A 6,502-nucleotide genomic window follows, 5' to 3' on the forward strand; every position below is an offset into this window, starting at 1 on the left:
TGAGACAATTGTGCTGTACTTTTTGTTATTTTTTAATTGGGGTGCGTGTGTCAGTGTGTGTGCTAATTTTCTAATGCTAAAATCATGCCATTGCAATTAGATATTCATATTTCACTGTGGGATTGATTAAGGTGGCAGGTGCTAAAAGATTACTAATTGGAAGGTGCATGCCGCATCATTGGGTTGAGCTGAGATAGTCAAATTCCTTATAACAGGGTCTTGATGTTGGTGGTTCATTCAGGAAGAAAAGATAGCTAAGTGTTTGATCTAGCAGTTGCTTACTATGCCAATGCTTTAGCAATAGAATTAAAATTTTGATGGTACTTGAATCATATAATACAGCTGATATGTTGATATATGATGGTGGTCTCTGATAGGTGGTGCATCAAAAACTCTAGTTTTAGCTTTTTGGAATGTGTTTGTGTTTTGTTTGTTGTATTGCTGCTATGAGCTGTTAGCCTGCGATGGATCTGCATTAAGAACTAATGTGATTTTGGGGTGCTCTGTTGGAGAATTTAGGTTGATGTGGGAGTGTAGGGTGATGTTTTCTGCATCATTGCAGTACATTTTTGCAGCTACTTTGGCAATTATGGTAATGCTGCATGCATACTATGCATTTTGATTATGTGCTTTATTTCGAAATTTTTGATTGTAATGTGTTGTTCTTAACAACTGAATTTGTTAATTTGCATAATCTTGCTGTGTTGCACTCTCTCTTGTGTTGTTCTCAGCAGATTTTAATATCAATGAGAATGTAAGAAGTGAATTGACTTGAAATGTATCTGCATGTGTTTTGCTGGTCTTGGCCAAAACCCTAGTGCGTAAACTCCGGCATTTGGATCAATTATTGTCTGCCGAATCTAAATAAGATTCAATGTGCTGGGTTGACTTGAAATCCAGTCAATTTACATTTAATATTTAGGTTGGATCCTTCACGAGTCGCGACAAACTTTGGCAAGAATGAAAATTAATGTGTATCAAACATCGCGACAAGTTGGCTACTTTTTAGCACACATTAAAATGCTTCGGAGATCTCGGAGGCTGGTTCAAGTACGTATGTAATGTGATGTTATCGATACGGCCAAGTTTTAAAAGCCGTATGGATTGTGTACGGAAAATTTATATTTTCATATTTTAATAATGGTTCATGATTCATGATCTTTCCTAATGCAGTAGCTCATGATCATTCATAATACTTCCCCCTTGTATCAATAACTTTGCTATGGAAAAGACTACAGAAAAATTCATCTAACTATCTTATACTTTTTGCACTGTGCCTAAACTATGGTAGCTGTAGTGTTGTATAGTATGTGTATTTTTGACAGATATGCGATTGATTATGAGTGCGTCATAGTCCATGGCCACGGAGTTTGACAGAGACTTGTAAAGGAAGTCGGCATTGGAGAACGCACTGCAGAGCATAGTAAGTTATCAATTGAGAAAATTACTTTTACAATGTGTCTTCAAAATCTTGTTTTCTTTGGTTATTAGTGAGTTTTGATTTCATTTTCTGTCTTACCTTGTTCTTTGGAGAATTCAGATGAAGAAATTTTGTGAAAATCTAATGACAGTTCTGTCTCACTTTAAATTCTTAACTACTCAAGAACAGTAGTTGTATTCTTTCTCAGGTTAATGCTTGACCATAACTCATCAATTTATTTTGAAATTCGATGTAGATGTAGTAGTTTGGGGATTCCAGAATGCTGGCTAATCTGGAAGTACTCATTTTGCGGCGTGCTGTCTATTCTGCTGTTTTGTAACTCGATTTTATAGCCACCATATCTCTCTATTTTGTGTCTTAAAAAAGAACTTGGTAAATGCAGCCTTATATTTTGTACTTTCCATACAGTTAATGTCTTAAACAATTCGTACCTTCTCTAATGTCCATGTTAGGTTAGGTTCTTTTAGACTATTTATCATAAAGTTTGTGGTACACAGTCGTTTCATTCCCTTTAAGTTTAATGCTAAGCAATATCAAAAATTCTCTGATGTTCAGTGCATAAAACTGTTACTTTGCTTGGATCTCTGCTTACAACGATAATCTCTGGGAGATTGGAGTATTTCCTCTTGTTCCTTGAAATCAATTTGTTCATATCTGCATGAGTTAACTGATAGGATTATCAAAGAATTTGATGCTATTTTGTCAGCTTGTCAGAATAATCTTTATGTCGAACTATTTGACGCATGCTGTTGTGATGCGAGGCTATTTTACGTCTTTGTAACTTAGGTGGTTGTTGAATAATCTTCAATGTTTGTAGTAAACTTCATTCAATTTGAGATATCTTCTTGTTAATTTATTTTCTTAGTAGATGAGCCTTGTTGCAATTGTAAGGTTGTCGCTTACTGACTCAGAGATCGTGGATCCAAATCACGGTAACAACATCTTTGGTCGGGTAAGTTTACCATTTCTTTCGATACACCATGCATTTTCTGAGTTATTATGGTCTCCCATGTCGTCGTGGCGTGTGTGATAGAAGTCACTGTTTCTTCTCCAGAGTGGAAAATGTTTCCCAAATGGTCTATTTGATTATTGATTGACTTTTATGATTGATGGTTAATGACACCGTCATATATGTTATGTGCCTTGATCTACAAGAAATCAGTTGTTTCAGGTAGCAGGTTACTGGTGCTGGGGCGCATCGGTCGAGAAGGATGCACCGGTGAGTATGCGGTTTGAAAGATCTGGAAAACGAGCTTGCAAGTTTAGTTGACTCTCAGTTTTTGCTGCCACATTTCATATTATAAGTTCACATTTGAGTTCACAAATGCATGGTTGTGGTGATTTTTTTTTCATAGTTTTTGCTGTCTTTGAGAATGTATAAGAGTGACATTTTTAGCATGTGTTTGCTTTATGTTTTTATTTTTAATCTTTTCATTCTGTAAAGGTTAATATAATTGAAGTCCTGATTTACATAATAGAAGTATGGTTTTGAGTATTTACTTTAGATTCAAGTCATTTCACAAGAGAGAATAATCTGAAGTCCTAATAACATGTCTAACAATAATTAAAGTAAACAATTAGAAGGATTGTTTAGTACTTTTACTCATTTTTCATTTTATAATAGAATTTAATTTTGATATATTGTCCGTATAAAGTAGTTTTACACGTATATCTAATTATGTAATATCAAATCAGTAAAAATAACTACCGTTTACATTATTCAAAAGAACGAGTGTGATTGTATCACTGTGTAAAATGTTTTATGCTTTATACTGCCATGTGATTGTATCACTGTGTAAAATATTTTATGCTTTATACTGCCAGCGCACAAAATTAAATTCTTTGTAATATGCATCGAATCTTTAATAAAAATGAAGCCTATGTGAAATTTTTACATGACTTTATTTGTTACAATTTCTTCTTTTTCAATAGTGAATGAATATATAACAGAGTTCGTATAGAATTTTTATTTTTGACAATCAATTCCCGTGTGGCATATATAAAATTCTTTGACAACTCAGACTTAATCCCTATGGATGGGATGCATGATAATCAATGTTAACCAGATACCAATTTGGAAAGACTCAAAAATAAAAACAACTACAAGAAAAAAAAAAAGATTTCAATTTTTTTCTGGCTTTGGGCATGTGTTACGGATTAAGAAATGAGTCAATGTTATAATTAAATCAGTATTATTTTTATATAAGTCCTTAATTAGTATCTAAGCTGTATTTTGACCATTTATATATTTTAAAGAGGCAAAATTCTTTCCAAAATTTTTTTTTCACACAATTTATACTTAACTAAATGAATGTTGAAACACTAGTTCTTCGACTCAATCAGTTGAATACAAAGCTCGTGTAATGACGAAAACTCTAAGAGGCTAAGCTATCAAACATATGGTGGAGACAGAGAAAGATCGAGACTAAGAGACTAAGAGACAGAGTCTCAATATTCTGTTTGGTGCAAAGTGGGAGATAGAAATTAAAATAAAAATAAAATTCTAATTTAATTTGTATAAAGAGTAAAATTGGAATTAATTAATTGAAATAAAGATATTTTAGATATAAAATATTATTAAAATTTCAATTTTCATCTCTAAAAATTTTAGTCCTTTGTGTTTCCAATTTTTAAACGTACTGAAATACTGAAATTTTGAGAGCAGAAACAGAAATTTTAGTATTGAGTCTCAGTCTCTCGATGTCCATCTTATTATCTCAAAAAAAATACTACCTAACATAATTTAACTATCTTGCAGCTCTTGGGTCTGTCCAGAATCGGGGTTTTTAAAGTTGAATTGTGATGGAAGCGTCTTTAAAGAGAAAAAGTTACTTGGTTTTGGATGTGTCACACGTGATCAAACTGAAAAGTGGATTCATAGTAGCTCCGGTAAAGTTCCTGGGATGAGGGTATTTCTCGCAGAAATTTGGATGATTTGGCGTGGATTGATGATGACTTTAGAGGTTAGAGCTAATCGTGTGATCTGTGAGACTGATTCAATAAATGTTTTTCTCTTGATTAATCATTGGTGTTATTAAGAGGACACAAAGTGAGTTTTGTTGGAAAGAAATTTTGAATGTTAGAGAACTAGATTAGAGAATATCTTTTTATCCTTGTATTTTTTCCCTTTCTTTTTTTGCTGTTTTCTTTTTTAGCTAATGTAAAAAAAAAAAAAACACACTAATCAATCGAACATTAATGGTCGCAAAAAAATACTCTGAATGTTATTTTTTTTATAGTAAAGAATACTTCTAAATATGTTATTTTGATAAGTAGAAAGAATATTTTACTAAAATAATTAAATTTTTATAAGTATTCTTTTATTTGTGTATATTGTTGAACGGTTGAAATTAAAAAAAATATTTTAGCAAATATTGAGTTGTTTATGTACTGATATAATTATGAAGTTAGACTGTATAGAGTAAAGTATGTTTTTATCCCCAATATTTTGGGTAAGTTTTATTTGTGTTTCTAACTTTTAAATCGTTTTATTTATATCTTTAATGTTTATAAAAGTGATTTAATGTTATCTTGCCATCAATTATACTAACAGATCATATTATATTTTCAATTGTTCTCATTTAAATGTGTTCATTCTCAATTCGATCTCACTTGAATATGTTCAATTTTAATATTGTATCCACTATTTGTCTTCGGGTTCAATTAGGCTGCGTTTGTTTTGTGTATTCTTTAATACACAGAACAGAGACATAGACACTAAAGACACAGACACAACAAGACACAAATTTTTTAAACTTGTTTGGTATACAAATATAAATCAGAAGACACAAAGCACAATCTTGTTAAATTTCAATATTACCCTTATTGCAAACTGTTATCAAACTGTTATCAGTATCACGGCTACATAACCACTATCTCAACCAAACTACCACCATTAACAATCAGCCACCATCACAACAAAAAAAATTACCAATAACAATCTAAAACTAAATAACAAATTTAATCCAACAAATATCAACAAAAAAAATTCAATCTAACAAAATTTAACAAAAATTTAAACAAATAAAAAATTAAATTATACAAAAAAAATAGCGCCAAAAGGGAGAATATATCTGGAACATGGAACGGATAACGGATCTGAAAAGATGGTGAAAGACGAGAGAAAGATCTGAATCGTCGACGAGAAGTGAAGCAGAGGCAACAACTGTAAAAAGTGACTGCAGCGGCGGCTAAGAGACAACCGGGAAGAGACAAAAAAAGTGAGGGAGGAGAACATGGAGAAAGGGATAGGGTGATAGCGGTGGTCTGGGTGGAAGAAAGGGAGGAAAGGCGGTGGTCTGGGTGGAAGAGAGGCGGTGGAAGGAAAGGAGGAAAAGAGGCGGCAGTGATTTGGGTGGAAGGAAAGGAGGAAGAGACACGGCGGCAGACTAGTGGTACGACGGAAGGACGGCGGTGGTTGGAGTGACAAGAAGAGAAGATGAGAGGTTAACCTCTCTGTATTAAGGGAAAATGGATGAAAGGAGATTGAGGAAGGAGAAGAATTTGAAGGGTAATTATGAAAATTAAATGTTAAAAATAGTGTGTCTATGTTTCAAGTTTAGTGTTCCACCCCTTCCTGCTATACACAAATTTTGTGTCTTTGTGTGCCTTTGTGTCTTCCCGTGTCTATCAGAATTTTGTGTCTTACTAACCAAACGAAGAACGCGTGCTTCCGTGTCTATGTCTTGGGAAGACACACCCACTAACCAAACGCACGCTTATGTTCCTAAAAAAATGAATTATGTAAATGTTGTAATAATTAGTTTCAACTTTTGATGAGTTATTATTAGGACGATTTTATCCCAAACATTTATATTCTAACTTCAAAAAAGATTTTCAAAACTCCAACTAAAACTCATAATGTATAATTGATGACATGATAACTTTGAATCGTACAAACGTTAAAAATACAAATAGGACGATTTAAACTTAGGAACACACAAAAAATTTACTCCAAACATTGAGAATAAAAATGATACTTTATTCACCATAAATATTATACCTCTAGATCCAGTCTTCTTCTAATTATGCGTTAATACGAGATGTTTGTGCACTAAAATA

This window comes from Arachis duranensis, chromosome 2 (genome assembly GCF_000817695.3).
Source record: "Arachis duranensis cultivar V14167 chromosome 2, aradu.V14167.gnm2.J7QH, whole genome shotgun sequence".
In the NCBI taxonomy this organism is placed as follows: domain Eukaryota; kingdom Viridiplantae; phylum Streptophyta; class Magnoliopsida; order Fabales; family Fabaceae; genus Arachis; species Arachis duranensis.